Source organism: Diabrotica virgifera, chromosome 8 (genome assembly GCF_917563875.1).
Source record: "Diabrotica virgifera virgifera chromosome 8, PGI_DIABVI_V3a".
Taxonomy (NCBI): domain Eukaryota; kingdom Metazoa; phylum Arthropoda; class Insecta; order Coleoptera; family Chrysomelidae; genus Diabrotica; species Diabrotica virgifera.
The window spans coordinates 32,038,274-32,055,389 of NC_065450.1; the positions used below are offsets into that span (position 1 = coordinate 32,038,274).

General features: G+C 38.9%; 1 protein-coding gene across 1 annotated transcript in view; it reads left to right on the plus strand.

Annotated features, from left to right (window-relative positions):
• The window catches only part of LOC126890455 (zinc finger protein 227-like), a 108,190-nt gene that overhangs the window by 76,815 nt on the left and 14,259 nt on the right, over positions 1–17,116 (plus strand). The gene's annotated exons all lie outside the window — the stretch shown is intronic.

Below are 17,116 nucleotides of genomic sequence, written 5' to 3' on the forward strand. Positions count from 1 at the left end.
ATAGTGTAACGTCCCTGGTTTTATGGCCGTCAGCCGGGTGACTGTTGTTCGACTGTTGTTCGTCGCGGTAACAAATTCTTTCCGTGTAATTCGATATGTTTTTCGTCGGCGGCTGATAATGGAATTGTTTATGACACGCGATAGGAGCAGGTGCATTTTGGAGGATAGTAAAAGGGATTTATGGTTTTGTTTGTTGGGTGTTGAAACTTCTAACGCTTTGTTTACATGGGCGGTTTGCCAACGTTTGACGCCGCGGTTTACCTGAAAAACCCAACCGCCGCGGTTCAAGTTTAACATAGAAACAAATGCAACCGCTCAAAATCGTACACATGCAACCTTTCCGTCGTCAAATCGCGGCGGTTGTAAGTTTACTAGGGGAGGAATGAGACCGCCAGTCAATCGCTCTCATGTGTACGAACCGCGGCGGTTGGGTTTTTCAGGTAAACCGCGGCGTCAAACGTTGGCAAACCGCCCATGTAAACAAGCTGTTAGAGACGAGAGAAAAACAGATTTGAGGATTTTACAGCAGTGTTATTTTGTTCTTTTGGGGAGTGCGCTGCGAAGAACGGTCAAAATAAAAGACGATTGGAATGTTTTTTTTTCGGCGTGTGTGTAAGCGAACGAAGGGTAATTTTTTTTTTGTTACGGATTAATTCCTTGTGGAAAGGGGTGCGATCGGAACTACTAGTGATCTGCGGGAAAAAATACGAATTCGCGTAATACCGTACTAACTATGTCCGAAGTTGTCGTCTAGAGTGTAGACTTGGAACACTAAATGGCGGATTAGCTGGGACCCGGGAGCAGTAAGACAGTGGCGGATACTAGAGGTGGTGTCTCATCGCCATCGCAGAGGACGTCAACCAGTTCGTGTGTTTGCTGAGACTTCGGAAGTCGTAGATTTAAGGTAATTGACTTTTCTTATTTCTTAGTAGGACCTTAGAACATTATAGACGGTTCGATACAATGGTGGCAGCGGTGGGATAGATTAGTTATTAGTTGTCGTGGACATTGGGCTGTCTACTCGGGGTATAGGTGTGACGAGAACCAAGCGAAAGGCACGGTGCCGACGGGTGTAAGACTGGGGTTTTGTTTTGTCTCTAAAAACCATGGCGGAAGTTGGTGACGAGGTAGATAGGTTGAAACAAGAGTTAGAAAAGGCGAGAGAGGAAGTATGCAAGTTACAAGATGAGAGACAGAGGGTCGCACAAAACGAACTGAACTATTTGAGGAAGGAAATGGAAGAACTGAGAATGGCCGGAAATAGGAGGGTGGAAATGATAGGTGCCAGAGAGGTGAAAGAATGGTGTGGTAGCGAAGGAGAGATGAGTGTAGAGGAATTTGTTGAGAGAGTAGAGATGTTGCAGCAAATTAATGGGTGGACTGAGCAGAACACAGCTGATTTGGTGAGACGAAGAATGATTGGCGAGTCGGCAGAATTTTTGCGAAATGCGACGAGTCAGAAGCAAGAGGGATGGACATGGAAGGAGATAAAAGGGCTGCTATTGCAGCGGTTTGGGGTGAAAAAAGACAGAGTGGAGGAAATGGCGAAACTAATGAACATCCGACGGAAGGAGGGGGAAAATTATCGGAGATTCGCTGATAGGTGTAGAACAGCGGCGCGCTATGTTGTGAAAGAATATGAGAAAGAAGAGGAAAAGCAAGTAGCGAATGAGATTCGAGAGGAGATGATCTTGGGAGTATTCATGGAGGGTTTAAATAGCGAGGTACGACGTGTGGTGAAGGCTAGGAAGGGAGTAAATACCCTGACGGTGGTATTGGATATGTTGAAGGACATAGGAGAGGAAGGTGACCGGAAAAGAGTAAGGAAGGTGAGGAAGGAACTAGAGGAAGAAGAAGCAAACAGCAGCGGTTCTGAGGAGAGCTTTGCGACGGTAGTAAGCAATAGCAGCGAGCGAAGAGGAATTCGGCGGATCGAAGTTGAGAAGAAGGAAGGATTTGTAAAGATGAACCGCGCAGATGCTATAGTAGCGGGCGGGAGTAAATGGCATGATAGGGCGAATCCGGCTGGAGAAGTGCAAGGAGAGCGGCAGAGATCACTGCGCAGAGTACCGTACACCCCATGTAGGAGGTGTGGACAGGTTGGTCACTGGACACGGGAGTGCACGATACATCTGGGCTACCAGAAGAGTGGAGAGTCACGTTGGAAACCGGAAGAAGGAACACGGGTGGGGAAAAGGGCGAGCAACGAAGAATGCTTTCAGTGTGGGCGACCGGAGCACTTTATAAACACATGTCCACAGACCATATGCGATAATTGTGGATATGGCGGTCACGTGTGGAGACAGTGCCAAAATACTGGAACATCCGCGAGGAGGGGCCCATTTTCGCGGCGACAACGGCCATGGGAATCAGATAAGTCAGACAGGGGGGTGGAAGATTATGCGAGCCTAGCCGGAAGACGGGCTGAAAGCCGTAGCGTTTCCCCAAACTAGGTGGCCCTCCAGGTTCCCCTAGCTTGGAGATGGCCCAGAAAACTGGAGGGGGATATATTGGGAAAGCGACCGTAACCGCAGGGGGAGTAACATCCTTGATAATTACCGCCGATTTTCAAGGGGCTAATAGAAAAGTTTTAGTGGATACGGGAGCCGATGTAACCTTACTGCGAGAAGCTGTGGAGGGTGTACCAGTTATCACCGGCCGAAGCGAGACCATTACGGGGGTGACGGGGGTATGTCAGCGCATCCAGGGTAAGCAGAAGCTAAACGTAACCATCGGTGATACCGCAGCCATACATGAGGTATGGGTAGTCGATGTGGACTGTGGAGCTGAAGGTATATTGGGACTCGATCTGATGAAACGACTTGGACTGGTGATCGACGTTAATAGAAATGAATTGCGGACGAAGGAGGCCATGATACCTGTTATACGGAAAGTCACTCACGAGATACTGGGAGGTAAAAGGAGAAAAGTAACATTTGATTTACAGCGAAACGAAATCAAGGAGTATCATGTGGAGACAACAATGAAAAAGCTAGGAAATGACGGTAGGGGGGTTAACCGTAAGGAAACTTCTGCTCGACGAACATTAGTGATCGCAGCGGATAGTCATGGACGCTTCCTGAAACCACTTCTTCAGCGATGGATTGGAGATGAATGGGAAATCGAGGAAATGGTTTGGCCAGGTCATGGTACTGTAGATATTATTAATGGGGTACAGCAACGGACGAGTACACTTGGAACTAATGATTGCCTCGTTTTGTTAACGGGCACCAACGATATTCGGCGGAAACAACAAGAGCAAGCAAATGATGCAAGAGCGAGGTTATTTGTGAAGACAGAAAAACCTAAGATTATTCTCTGTAATCTACCAAAACGATTCGACGTAGTGTCAGGTTCTACTGTTGTAGAAGACATCCGTCAACATAATTTGGACTTGTTAATGGTGATGCAGATACATATGAATGTAGATCTGGTCGATATATACAGCGGCACAAGGAGAAGCGATTATACCAAGCAGGGATTCCATTTTAATCTTAAGGGAAAGATTAAGTTAGCAGAAAGGATTCGAGAGGTCTTGCAACCCGACAAGAGATGCTGTGAGAGGCAAGCGTTGACAGAATATGTAATGCGGGATAAATATTGGGAAGTAATCAAAGGAGTGATGGAACAAAATGCACGGCAGTGTACAGAGAGCAAAAGCAAAACGAATAGGGAACGAAAGAAGACGATAAAGCGTACAGCTGATGAAAGTGGGATACGTGGTGGAATAGAATTGAAGAATCGTGTTAAGTTACTTGAGGCAGAGGAGGACAATATCCCCATTATTTCGCACCAAAGTGAAGAGCATAGAGAGAACCAGAAGAAACATGTCGAGTTTGTGCGGGAATATTTCAAAGAAACAAAGGAAAATGGAAGGAGCAAGGAAGACGAATTTGTGTGTTTGCAGAGGACTCAGATTCAGGGAGATCATATGGATGAAGGAGAGTATTTTAAAGTAATAGATGGCGAGATTCAGCGGGCACCAAAGGATCGGCGAATAAGAGCAATTTGCGGCGGAGTCTGTCAGAAAAATTGGGAGCCAGCTGAAGTGGTACTAAAAAGTAGGGCCCACCTGCCAGCCTGGAGCGAAACTATACTAAAAGCCAAAATTAGAGGACCGAACCAACCAGAGGAAATAATTGTCGAGCAGTTTGGACACCTACCATCAGGTGTTAGAGTGAACCGAGTGATGGCAACGCGAATGGGAGATAACGTATGGGTGAAGTTCATAAATTGTAACCAGGAATCCGTGGAGCTAAGTTCGGGAAGAGTCGTAGGAAAGACGGCAATAATCACTCGAGATAATACCAAGTTGGTGAGACAGGTGAGAGTTGAATCTCAAGGGTCCGACTTCACAGAGGAAATTCACGAGAAGTTGGCCCACTTGTCAGTTGGGCAGGAAAAAAATATAGGGGAGATATTGCTTGAATACCGCGATGTGATGGATGCAGAGACGGAGGGGGAATTCTCATGTACTAATCAGGTGCAACATAAGATCATCACGGGGGATGCTGCCCCGATAGCTAAACCGGCTTATAGAGTGCCTTTCCGCTTGCAGGACGAGATGAGACGGCAAATACAGGATCTTCTGGACAAGGGTATAATTGCACCGTCGACTTCACCATGGGCAGCACCAGTGGTGTTGGTAAAGAAAAAGGCTCTGGAGGGGGAGGAGGCAAAGTACAGGTTTTGTACTGATTTTAGGGGGTTGAACGCGGTGACAAGGGCGGACACCTATCCCCTTCCCAACATAAATGAAACATTGGATCGGTTGGGAAAATGCCAGTGGTACACGACCATTGATCTAGCCAGCGGGTACCATCAGATTGAGATCAGACCAGAGGACCGAGAGAAGACTGGGTTCAATACGATTGATGGACACTATGAATATAACCGGATGGCGTTTGGACTGTCAGGAGCACCAGCGACGTTCCAGAGATTCATTGACGCGGTACTAATGGGAATAAAGGGGACGGAGTGCTATGTTTACTTGGACGACGTAGTGATCTTTGCAGCGGATGAGACGGAACACAATAGGCGGTTGCGAAATGTTTTACAGCGGCTACGTGAAGTAGGTGTTAAAGCGAACCTTAAGAAATGTCAGTTCATGATGAGTGAACTGATATATTTGGGTCATTTAGTCACCAGCGCAGGTGTAAAACCTGACCCACAGAAGGTTGTAGCAATACGCACATATCCGCGGCCGAAGACGGTGCGAGAAGTACGCGCCTTTCTGGGGTTGACGGGATATTATCGGCGGTTCATAAAAGGGTATGCGGAAATAGCTAAGCCGCTAACGGAACTAATAAGAGTGGAAACTACGTTTGAGTGGACCCCAACTAGAGTGGAAGCGTTCGACCGACTAAGAGAGAGTTTGTCGAAACACCCCGTATTGCGCTATCCAGATTTTGAACTGCCATTCATCCTAGCGACTGATGCGTCGGGACTAGCTTTAGGTGCGGTTTTGTCACAGCGACTTGGAGGAGAAGAGCATCCGATAGCCTACGCTTCAAGGCAACTCAACACGGCGTATCGGCCCCAAGTAAATGGACGGGTGGAGCGATTGCACCGAACACTTATTGGAATGGTGAAGCATTATGTGAACAGTAAGGCACGGGACTGGGACGAACATATAGGACTGGCGCTAATGGCTTACCGGAGTGCGAAACATAATGCTACGGGCTTCACCCCAAATTGGTTAACCTTTGGGAGGGAAGTACATATTCCTTTTGACTGTGACGTGGGACCGAGAATAGATGACCGAGGAGAGTTAAGCTACCCAGCGGAACTGCGAAGGCGACTGGACGAGGCTTATATATTAGCAGCAGAACAAGCGCGGAAACTAGAACAAACTAATGCCGAGAGAATGAATCGGGGAAGGCACGAGAGAAATTTAAAGGAGGGTGATTATGTATATATTCAAAATCCGATCGTGCCCAGCGGAGTCAGTAAGAAGTTTTTCAAACCATGGAGTGGGCCATACAAAATCATAGAAAAACGCGGGGCTGTGAACTACGTGGTAGATAAGGGCGACGGTAAGACCCAAACTTACCACATAGATCGGCTAAAATATTATAAAGCCTGGGAAGATCCAGACGTATCGGAAGAACAAATCGGCAACCAAGCAAAACCTACGTTATCCCTTCCGCGAATAATAGAAGATGGAGTAGAGGAGAGACCCAGGATGACCGACGACGAGGGAAGCGACGAGGAAGGAGAGATTGTATGGGGTTATGCAAGAGAGCCAGAGGTTGACGACGATGACTTAGGGGGTACGGCAGATATTGGAGACGTTCCGGACGAATCGAGAATGATAACCCCAAGAACGAGAAGGCCTCCACAGCGATACACTCCAACCTCCGATGGAGTTAACGAAAGTGAGTTCTGGACAGATGACTCCGGTCTCAGTGAAGAACTGCAGGACTTACAGCAGCTTACGGACACCAACAGTGAAGAAGAGCAGATGGTAGCGGCAGAAGTAGGGGAAAGTTCGGGTGACGAGGAAATCCTAGACGTAATTAACGAAGCAACCGTGGAGGAACCTAGGTTATCAAGAGGAGGCCGGCCTCAGCGAGAGAGGCGAAAACCCCTTAGATATCGTGTAGAGGATTGAAAAGGATTACCCTTGGGGCAATCTTTTTATGTGGAGGGGAGTGATGTAACGTCCCTGGTTTTATGGCCGTCAGCCGGGTGACTGTTGTTCGACTGTTGTTCGTCGCGGTAACAAATTCTTTCCGTGTAATTCGATATGTTTTTCGTCGGCGGCTGATAATGGAATTGTTTATGACACGCGATAGGAGCAGGTGCATTTTGGAGGATAGTAAAAGGGATTTATGGTTTTGTTTGTTGGGTGTTGAAACTTCTAAGAGACGAGAGAAAAACAGATTTGAGGATTTTACAGCAGTGTTATTTTGTTCTTTTGGGGAGTGCGCTGCGAAGAACGGTCAAAATAAAAGACGATTGGAATGTTTTTTTTTCGGCGTGTGTGTAAGCGAACGAAGGGTAATTTTTTTTTTGTTACGGATTAATTCCTTGTGGAAAGGGGTGCGATCGGAACTACTAGTGATCTGCGGGAAAAAATACGAATTCGCGTAATACCGTACTAACTATGTCCGAAGTTGTCGTCTAGAGTGTAGACTTGGAACACTAAATGGCGGATTAGCTGGGACCCGGGAGCAGTAAGACAGTGGCGGATACTAGAGGTGGTGTCTCATCGCCATCGCAGAGGACGTCAACCAGTTCGTGTGTTTGCTGAGACTTCGGAAGTCGTAGATTTAAGGTAATTGACTTTTCTTATTTCTTAGTAGGACCTTAGAACATTATAGACGGTTCGATACACATAGTATGTGAGTTAAATTAAATTTTATCCATAAAATACCATTTTAAACAAAAATTAGTAAAAAAGATAAACAAAATAATTCGGATGGAACTCCCCAGATTATTTTGTGCTTGATATCGTCCCAGTCTCCTAATCTGAAATTCCATCAGAATTATCTTGCAAGGGATAGTAAGGTAAGTTGTAAACAGCAGCACAGTACCTTCACCTCCCACACAATCCCATCAGTCAAACATCCAAACAACCTTATCACCAATCAAATTAACTAAATCTAATCTCCTTCTGGACATCACCCACTTTTGGGCGTGGTTTCCCCACTTTTAGATTTGAATAAGGTAATTCGGACGAAACAAAAATACCTGAAATATGATGAAGATGGTGTCACCGCCTTATGGCGAACGAAAACTCATGATGCACCCGTGTGCATCACCGTACTGAGTGGACAGTCAAGCATGATGCACACGGGTGCATCACCGTATCGAAGGGGTTAAAATGAGCAATATTAAATGTCGATTACATTCAACCCGAGATATACTGCAAAATATTGATGACTAATGTATTTTAAGAAAAAATGCGAAATATATTTTTAAACCCTCATCCATCAGAATTTAAATACATCGTTTTCCTTCTGGAATACATTTTATTATAGTTTTATTTCTATGTTCAAAAAGTTGGACGGGTTTAAGTGAATGGTTTTTGAAAAAAATAAGATCAAATTATAGAGCGCATTTTTAAATTTTCTTAAAATCTTCCTTTTTCTCCATGTAACTCGAAAATGATGAGAGATACGAAAAAAGATGCCGAACAAAAATGTAGGGTTTTTTTAGATAAAAATTTTGTTTTCATTTTACATTACTGTATCTCTTACTGTTTTCAAGTTACAGGGAGAAAGAAAAAAGATTTTTAAGAAAATTTAAAAATGCGCTCTATAATTTGATCTTATTTTTTTCAAAAACCATTCATTTTAAACCCGTCCAACTTTTGAACATAGAAATAACACTATAATAAAAGGTATAGTAGAAAGAAAACGAGGCATTTAAATTCTGGTGGATGAGGGATTAAATATACTTATTTTTTCTTAAAATATATTAGTCATCAATTTTTTTTGCAGGATATCTCGCTTAATTTGAATGTAATCGACATTTAATATTGTTCATTTTAACCCTTATCCGGGCAACACATTTTACTTACGTAACCGGGCAACTCGGGTCCGTTGGGCCCTCAACTGTTCGTGAATGTACTATTAATATTTACCCATATATTTCTTATATTCTTTTTTCATTTTTTACAAAAGTTATATTTAAATTGTCTAGATTAATAAAAAGTGCTACTATAGTATGCGGTCTACCTTGAGGGTGCGATCTACCTGAAGGATTTGCCATATTTTCATGCCATACTTGTCTGGCTTTGAAGGCATATACTGCTTGAAAGGAGACCTACGTCGATACGTTACAAGTTGCTCATCTACCGTTATGTTTTTTTCTGGTAAATAGTATTTCTGAAAGTTTTGTTTGACTGGATTCCACACATCGCGTATTGCTGCTAATTTGTCGTTCCTTCTTCGTTCAGACCTCGTGTCTTTATGGTCAAATCGAACAAATCTTAGCAAATTTTTGAATCGTTTAGTGGATGTTGGCACTCAGGTGCCCTGCAGTTAGTAGTATAGTAGTAGTCCAATAAAGGCATATAGCTCTGTAGAGTCTCAATATTTCTTCTATCCCCAGGACTTTTTCGGCTTCTTCATTTGTACACTTCACTATTTCGTTCACAATTTTTTCGTCCACAAACAAACAAAAGGAATCAACAGGATCATCTACACTTTGACCAGGGGCTAACATTACTTTGTGCGTTTTGCTTTTTATTATGTCGCAAGATCGCATACGTCCTGTCGGTTGTGGTTGACTCTTCCAGTTTATTCCATCCTTAGTTTCAAAAATTACACACTCTGAAATCCGAGAACTTGTAGCTACACATTCTTCTTCATTATCACTCAATACTACTTGCTGATCATCCTCTTCACTTGCTTCCGAAAAATGATATTGAATTTCAGAGTCACTTTTAATGCCACCTACTTTAAGAGATTCTTCATCATCGAAATCCCATAAATTATTAGCAATATTTTGTAGTTCTGCAGCTGATAATGGTTTTCGGGACATTTTATTCGCACTATCTACTTTCACTGTAATTCAATATAATTTTATGAGCTTATAGGGCAATAATATATACCTACCTAACAATATTATTGCATTCCAACAATGATTATCAGTTTTTAAAATTCATTTAGAATAGATATAACACCTATTGTAAGCATCTCTTTGATGTTCACACCAAAGAGATGTTTACATTGTTTGTTACAGGTTTATACTTTATTATTGGATTTTCGGAATCATAAAAGTCGTTTAGATAATCCACGAAAACATTACCTGACTGCCAGATTAATTTCTGTAACAAAGTTTTAGACTTTAGGTATAAATACAAATAGGGTCCGACGGGACCGTGTTGCCCCTTTACGTGACAAAATTCTTTCGACGCAATAATTTCAAAAATGGTAATGAATATTTTGAATAGCTCATGACTATGTTAAAGGAAACATACTTCTAAATAAATTCAGTGATGCATAAAACTCAATAAAAATTTCAGTTTATGATAAAAGAATTGGCGTCTCGGGCCTGTTGGACCCACCTTGCCCGGATAAGGGTTAAAAGTCTTTTCAAGCACTACAAAAGGTATTGGTAGCATTATACATCTAAAATCGACTGTTTCTCTGTTATTTCAAGTTGAATACACCGATTTGAGCATGTACCAAAAAAACAAACTCTTCTCTCCTACTACATCTCTTTTTGTATTATAACTAGAAGATTTATGAAGGAACGAATCTCTTTGTTTTTTTATAAGCTACAATATAGCTTGTTTAATGAGATGCATAGTTTTTAAGGTATTCGCAGAAAACCGTCTAAAAAGGTGTCAGTTTTTAATGAAAATGGCCAATTTTGAACCATGAATACAGTCGGAAAAATGAAAGAATATCCATGAACGAACATATAAAACACGCTGTATTTTCCTGTCACCGTGTCACAAAAAAAATTGACCAGGGCAAGTTCATGTAATAATAATTAATTAGATTGGGACTTCCCTGAATACCTGTAAATTTTATATATATGCAGATGATATACAAATTTACCATTCATTTTACCTGGTTGACAGAGCAAGTGCTATTGAGACTGTTAATCAGGACATTAAATCATTGGTTGATTGGGCAAGAAATCATGCATTAAATATAAACTCTAAAAAAACTAATCTGGTGGTTTGTGGTCCTAGCCGGGTATGTCTGGAGATGAGTAACACCATTGAAATAGTTGTTGATAATGAAATCATTAAACCTTTAACTAGTGCAAAAAATCTAGGTTTAACTTTAGATAACCACCTAAAATTTACAAAACATTAACACCTGTGTGAGTAAAGCATTTCTCAGTTTAAGAACAATTTATCATAATCGCCGCTATCTATCTTACAAGGTAAAAAGAATACTGTGTGAAAGTTTAGTTTTATCTAAATTTAACTATGGTGATGTTGTGTATGGGCCTTGTATTAGTTCAGATGACAGGAGAAGAATCCAGGTGGTTCAAAATTCGTGTTTTCGTCTGATCTGTGGTGTAAGAAGACACCAGCCTATTTCTCACAAACTAAAACACGTAAAATGGTTGAGCATGGAAAAGAGAAGATATCTACATGCTGCTTGTCTGTTCCATAAAATCATCAAAAACTCATTACCAGCATATCTTTTTAAAAAAGTTATATATAGAACTGACATACATAATGTCAATACAAGATATAAAAACACAATTACAGCTCCACCACATCGTACAGAGCAATTCAAAAACTCATTTACATATCAAATATCAAAAATATATAATGAATTAGCAAAAGAATTCAAATTAAAGTCGATTGTATCTTTTAAGAAATCTCTTAAAACTAAATTGCTAACTGAGTAACACATGTGCCATAGTTAATGACCTGTTATATAGCATGTGTAGACTATGACTATGTGATAGTTTTTGGACAATATTTAATTACAAAATGTTCCTATTAGTCACGGTTTTCGATTTGTTACAGAACATGAAAAAAAATATATCATTTTTTTTCTCTTGCTTAAGATGAAAAGCAGAGGTGCTGATTTCTTGAAATCAGTACCAACTGATCTTCGGCATTTTTTCTTTCTTGTTATTATATTATGCATTTATATTTTGTATGTTTTGTGTACTGTATGTACTTGAAGGAAAAATAAAGACCTTTATTATTATATTATTATTATTAAAAGTATGCGATAAAAGTAATATATTCTTTCAATTCTAAAATAGGGTATATTTTTTATATTCGTGAACATCAAACGACGTCGGATGTGCACTCATGGCCCCCTCCCCCCTGTCGTATACCATCATAATAGGCCAAGTCCCCCCTACCCTTTTACAACTACGTAGTTTATGGATGTTCCCAAGTAGGTAATTTAAAAGTACATTTGAGAGTGGGCACTCAAGAAAAACCTTATAAGTGTGAAATTTGTTGAAACAGTTCAACCAAGCAAGTAATTTGAAAGTACATTTAAGAGTAGGTACATTCTGGAGAAAAACCCACAAGTGTAAAATTTGTTTAGCATTACATGTTTAGTACTACATGTGATTTGAAAAGACATTTGAGAGTGCCACTGGCGAATCGTCCATGTAACCACTGTTAATTGGTAACAGTTAAAAATCTTGTAAATAAATATTTTATTGGGACAAGACAGGTTTTATTTTTATGAATTCCATACCTCGCTTTACGGCCTAGATACGTTCCACGAAACTTGGCCGTAAAGCGAAAAGCCGTATAAGAAATCAAGTATTCGGATCGGTTCCAAATTTTTTAAATATGTAACATAGTTAGCTCGGTTTTAGCTTAAAATTACCCGTGGCATTTGCATTAAGTAGCAATGTTAATCGTTCTTTAGACACCTTGTAACCAGGCGCAGATTTTTTGGTTGATGAAATGTACGTGCGATCAAACATTCGCTTTCAATACAGCTCTGTTTTGTCTATGTTAAACACTTCTTCAGGTTTATAACCACCTCTTTCAATAATTCGCTTTAAAATGTTATATATTCCTTGCGGTCTCATCAGCGTTAGCTGTTTCCTCTTTCATTTTCATATGATGCAAATTAAACCATTTTTCATCTTCAAACCATCCTCGGCTTGCCTGAAATGTGACATCTTCAGCAGATTTATCGGTACATATTTCCATTCCAAATTTTCGAAAATACTTAAAGGTTTTTCATGGACAGTCATTTGATTTATTGACATTCTCTGTTTGTTATTGTCCTCAATTCATATAATCAATAGTTTTTCCATTTTTTTTTTCTATAATAGAGTTAATATAATTTTCCATAATGTAGGTGTATCGACATCAAAAAAAAAGTTTTTGGCCGTTATAGCGAAACATTTTAGGCCGTAAATCGAAAACGTGCCTTAATTGAAGAGCGCTGTTATAACGAAATGCCGTATAAAGAGCGGCCGTAAAGCGAGGTATGGGCTATGAAATATTTTATGAATACTGTGAAATAATTCCATTTATATCTTTTACCAATGGAAATATGTGTTAATAGTACCTGATTCACTAAATAGCCAACTACTCGTAGACACACGAAAATATTGGCGAGTTTATTGACGAAAATATTGGAGATAACCGAAAACATCGGTTGCATTTTATTATACGTTGTTACCACTTTCGTTTGTGGTTACGCGTGATGATCCTAGCTCTCGGTCGGCAACGGCTCATGTCTGAAAATTTTGAAGGAGCGACGGCGTGGGCGCGCTGTGTATATCAGTAGGCTCGTTACTATATTTTTTTTTTTGGTTACTAAGATACTTATTGGTTAGTTTAGTACCTATTACAGTGAGTGCAATTAACCATGGATGAGTATCGATTGTATAATAATATTGAAGAAAAAAATGAGATTATTGAAAATGGAAGACCTATTTTAAACAATTTAAAAAAGGAATCAAAAAAAGTAGTTCGATATTTTAAATTTAGTTGGTACAGTGAAAATCCTTGGTTGTGGTTGCAAAAAAATAGACTGTATTGTTGGTCACGTTTTCTTTTTTCTACAGAAAAAAACTGAGTGGACCAGCGGCGGAGTTCACGATTTAAATGGTTTTAGAGTTTTAAAACGGAGACATGAAATTTCTCCGCTATCTACATGTAAGATGTACAGCCAGTTTGATTCATTTTGGCAAAACAAGAATCGAAAGTCTCTTAACCAAGTTTTTAAAGCAAATATTGCTAAACATAATGAGTGTTAAAAAATAGATATATCGTTAGCTCACTTATAGATGCCGTATGCTTTTTGGCCAAACCAGAATGAACGTTTCTTGGTCATTTCGCCAACAAAGATCAAACATTTTGCCACCATCTAGAAACATCAACTGTTTTTTTTTCGAGAGTTTCAAGTGATATACAAAATTATATTATTGAAGCCATATTTTCATTTATAAGATTTTTTGCATCTGGTTTTGGTAACACTTTGAAAAAAGTCACGCGTCGCCACTGGAGAGTGCATACTGAAGAAAAGCCTTATAAGTGTGAAATTCGTTTTAAGAAGTTTATTACGGCAAGCAATTTGAAAAAATATTTGAGAGTGCACACACACGGGAGAAAGACTTCTTCTTCAGATGCAAATCCACAAGAAACGCAGATGCGCCGAATACTCCACTAGGAGTGATGGTCCAAGAGAGAGAGAGAGAGAGTTTTAAAAAGGAGACATGAAATTTCTCCGCTATCTACATGTAAGATGTATAACCAATTTGATTCATTTTGGCAAAACAAGAATCGAAAGTCTCTTAACCAAGCTTTTGAAGCAAATGTTGCTAAACATAATAAGTGTTAAAAAAATAGATATATCGCTAGCACACTTATAGATGCCGTATGTTTTTTGGTCAAACCAGAATTAACGTTTTTGGTCATTTTGTGGGCGATAACTCTGACAATCGAGTCAATAACAGGGAATTATTAACATTAATTACCAATAAAAAAGGTCAAAAATTTTGCCAACATCTAGAAACATCAACTGTTTTTTTCGATAGTTTCAAGTGATATACAAAATTATATTATTGAAGCCATACATTTAGCCATATCTTCAATTTTTTTAAATAAGATTTTTTGCATCTGATTTTGGTAACACTTTAGAAAGTCACGCGTCTCCACTGGACAGTGCATACTGAAGAAAAGCCTAACAAGTGTGAAATTTGTTTTAAGCAGTTTAGTCACGCAGATCCATTGAAAATACACTTGAGAGTGCACACTGGGGATACACCTTATCAGTGTGAGATTTGTCTAAAACAGTTTGCTCAAAAATCTCATTCAACCTTTAACACATTAAGCCCCGCGTGACACAGATGCTGTCTTACGGTGCTGTGATCTTGCCAGACCGCGTGAGCAGCTGAAGAGACACGATGTAATCTGATGTATTATACCATTAAATAACGCCGGTCTAGGGGAACACTTCAGTGTTTGCGGTTTCAAAATAGGATTGGTTCGTCCACATAAGTAGGAATAACAATTTTTAATTTTCTTGTTTTTGTAAAGAATATTTTAATTCATTTTCTTTTCAATATTATGGGACACCCCGTATATACGAGTAGGCCAATACCTAATTCAGTGAGTATGTATTAATTTTTATCATTATTTTCAAGTAAAAACCCTAAAGTTTTTTGTATATAATTACCTACCTACTCGCATCATTTTAAAAAGACAATTCGCCAACCAACTCTCTTGGTTAACAGTCACTTACAATAATTATTCCGAAAAGTGTATAGAAACTCAATTTAGTCCTCGCGAGTGATTTATACTACTCAGCAATAGCAGTACGAGGCATAGCAGGCCTGCTCCAGCTTGTGCAACGAGAAATGACAAGGTAGGAGATATTTTTATTGCAATTTACTTTAAGGTCTGGTTTTTTTTACTGTTATTTTTTTATTTTATTTTAAATTCACCCCTATGCCAAACAGTCCACTAATAAAGTTCTCACTGAGTTGGTAGTCTTCTCCAAGATGATTTATTGATCCGTTACGAGCCTGATAGATCCATTTTCTATATTTTTTTCTTGCATTTTTCATTTTTCTAAGAGGGTAATATAGTCGGGGAAAGTTTCTTTTAAACCTGAATTGTTTGATTTTATTGTCATACTTTGCTAATTTACAAAGATCAAAATCAAATTCAGGTTATTTAACCGCATTTCCTTTGACTTTATTTTTTTGTTATTCTTTAACATAAGGCGATAAAATATTCTTTACAAAATTAAAATCACGTATCAATTAGTAAATTGGTTTTTTGTTTGTGCCGATCGTTAGTGGTACCTATACCTCAGTTAATGTTGTTTTTTAAGTAAAAAAGGAACACATTAATGTAAAAGTAATTATTATTAAATTGTCAACGTCGGCCAATAGACAAATTTTGTTATAATAATTATTATACAGGTTGACTCTATTATAGATGAAACTGTGTGTTTATTTTACACAGTAATTTTTATTTAAAGGGTTTATGTTTTACAATTATTTTTTGTCTATAAATATTCAAATAGCAGAGGACATAGTTTTCTATTTTATTAGCACAAAGTTCGGTTGTATTTTATTAATTTTCGTGTGGTGAACCTATTTTATTTCCTAACGCAAATTTCATATTTTTCTAAATTTATTAATTCTACATTTAAATTTACAAAATGGCAGATAAAATTAAAAAATATCAATCTTTAAGACAAGTTGAAGTGCAACAAATGACTGAAATTCATGATGTTGCTTTAAAGGTAGCTGCTGACGATAAGAATTTTTACCCGGTTTTGGAAGTTATGTATGAAGGATTGGAAAAAATTCGTGACAATTTTTATGTTCTTCATAATAAAATAATTATGTTAGTTTCTGAGCAAGATAATGAGGACGCGCTATTTAAAGTCGAAGATGATTGCCGTAGTAATTTTGACAAATTATATTATAAAATTAAATTAACATACGTGCAAGCCTTTAGAAAATCTTCAACATCAAGTCAGCAAACTACATCAACTTCACAGTCTCAAAATCCTTTACCTATAAATTATTTTAATTTACCGAAACCGGAATTGCCATCTTTCAGTGGAAAAATAACTGAATTTAGAAGTTTTATAGATCAGTTTGATGCTCGCGTTCATACTCTTACTTACTTACAACCAATTGACAAATTTAATTTGTTACTATCGTGTTTAAAGGGTGCAGCGCGCGATGCTGTGGATCATATTGACATCACAGCAAACAATTATCCAATTGCCTATGATCTGCTTTGTGAAAGGTTTAATAATGTTAGGGTAATCGCTGCCAATTTATGGAATAACCTTGAAAGTTCACCACAACTGACTTCAGAAGATCCAAAAGAACTACGCAAGTTGTTAGATACATTTTCGAAAAATGTGGCATCTCTAAATAAGCTGTACCCACAGTACATTGGGATTTTATACTTGTTCAAATGATTTTAAAACGATTAACTGTTTCTTTAGTAACACGTTTTGAGCTTTTTCATAATAATTCAACCATCCCAAGCTATAAAAAACTGATTGATTTTTTAAATCAAAGTTGTCTCGCTTTAGATAATATTGATTTTCACACTAAACCAAAATCTAACTTTTCTAAAAAACCTAATTCTTCCAAATCTACATCATTGCTTGCTCAAACAGAACCTGAACCAAAATGTTCTATCTGTAAAACTAATGATACCCATGCCATTTAT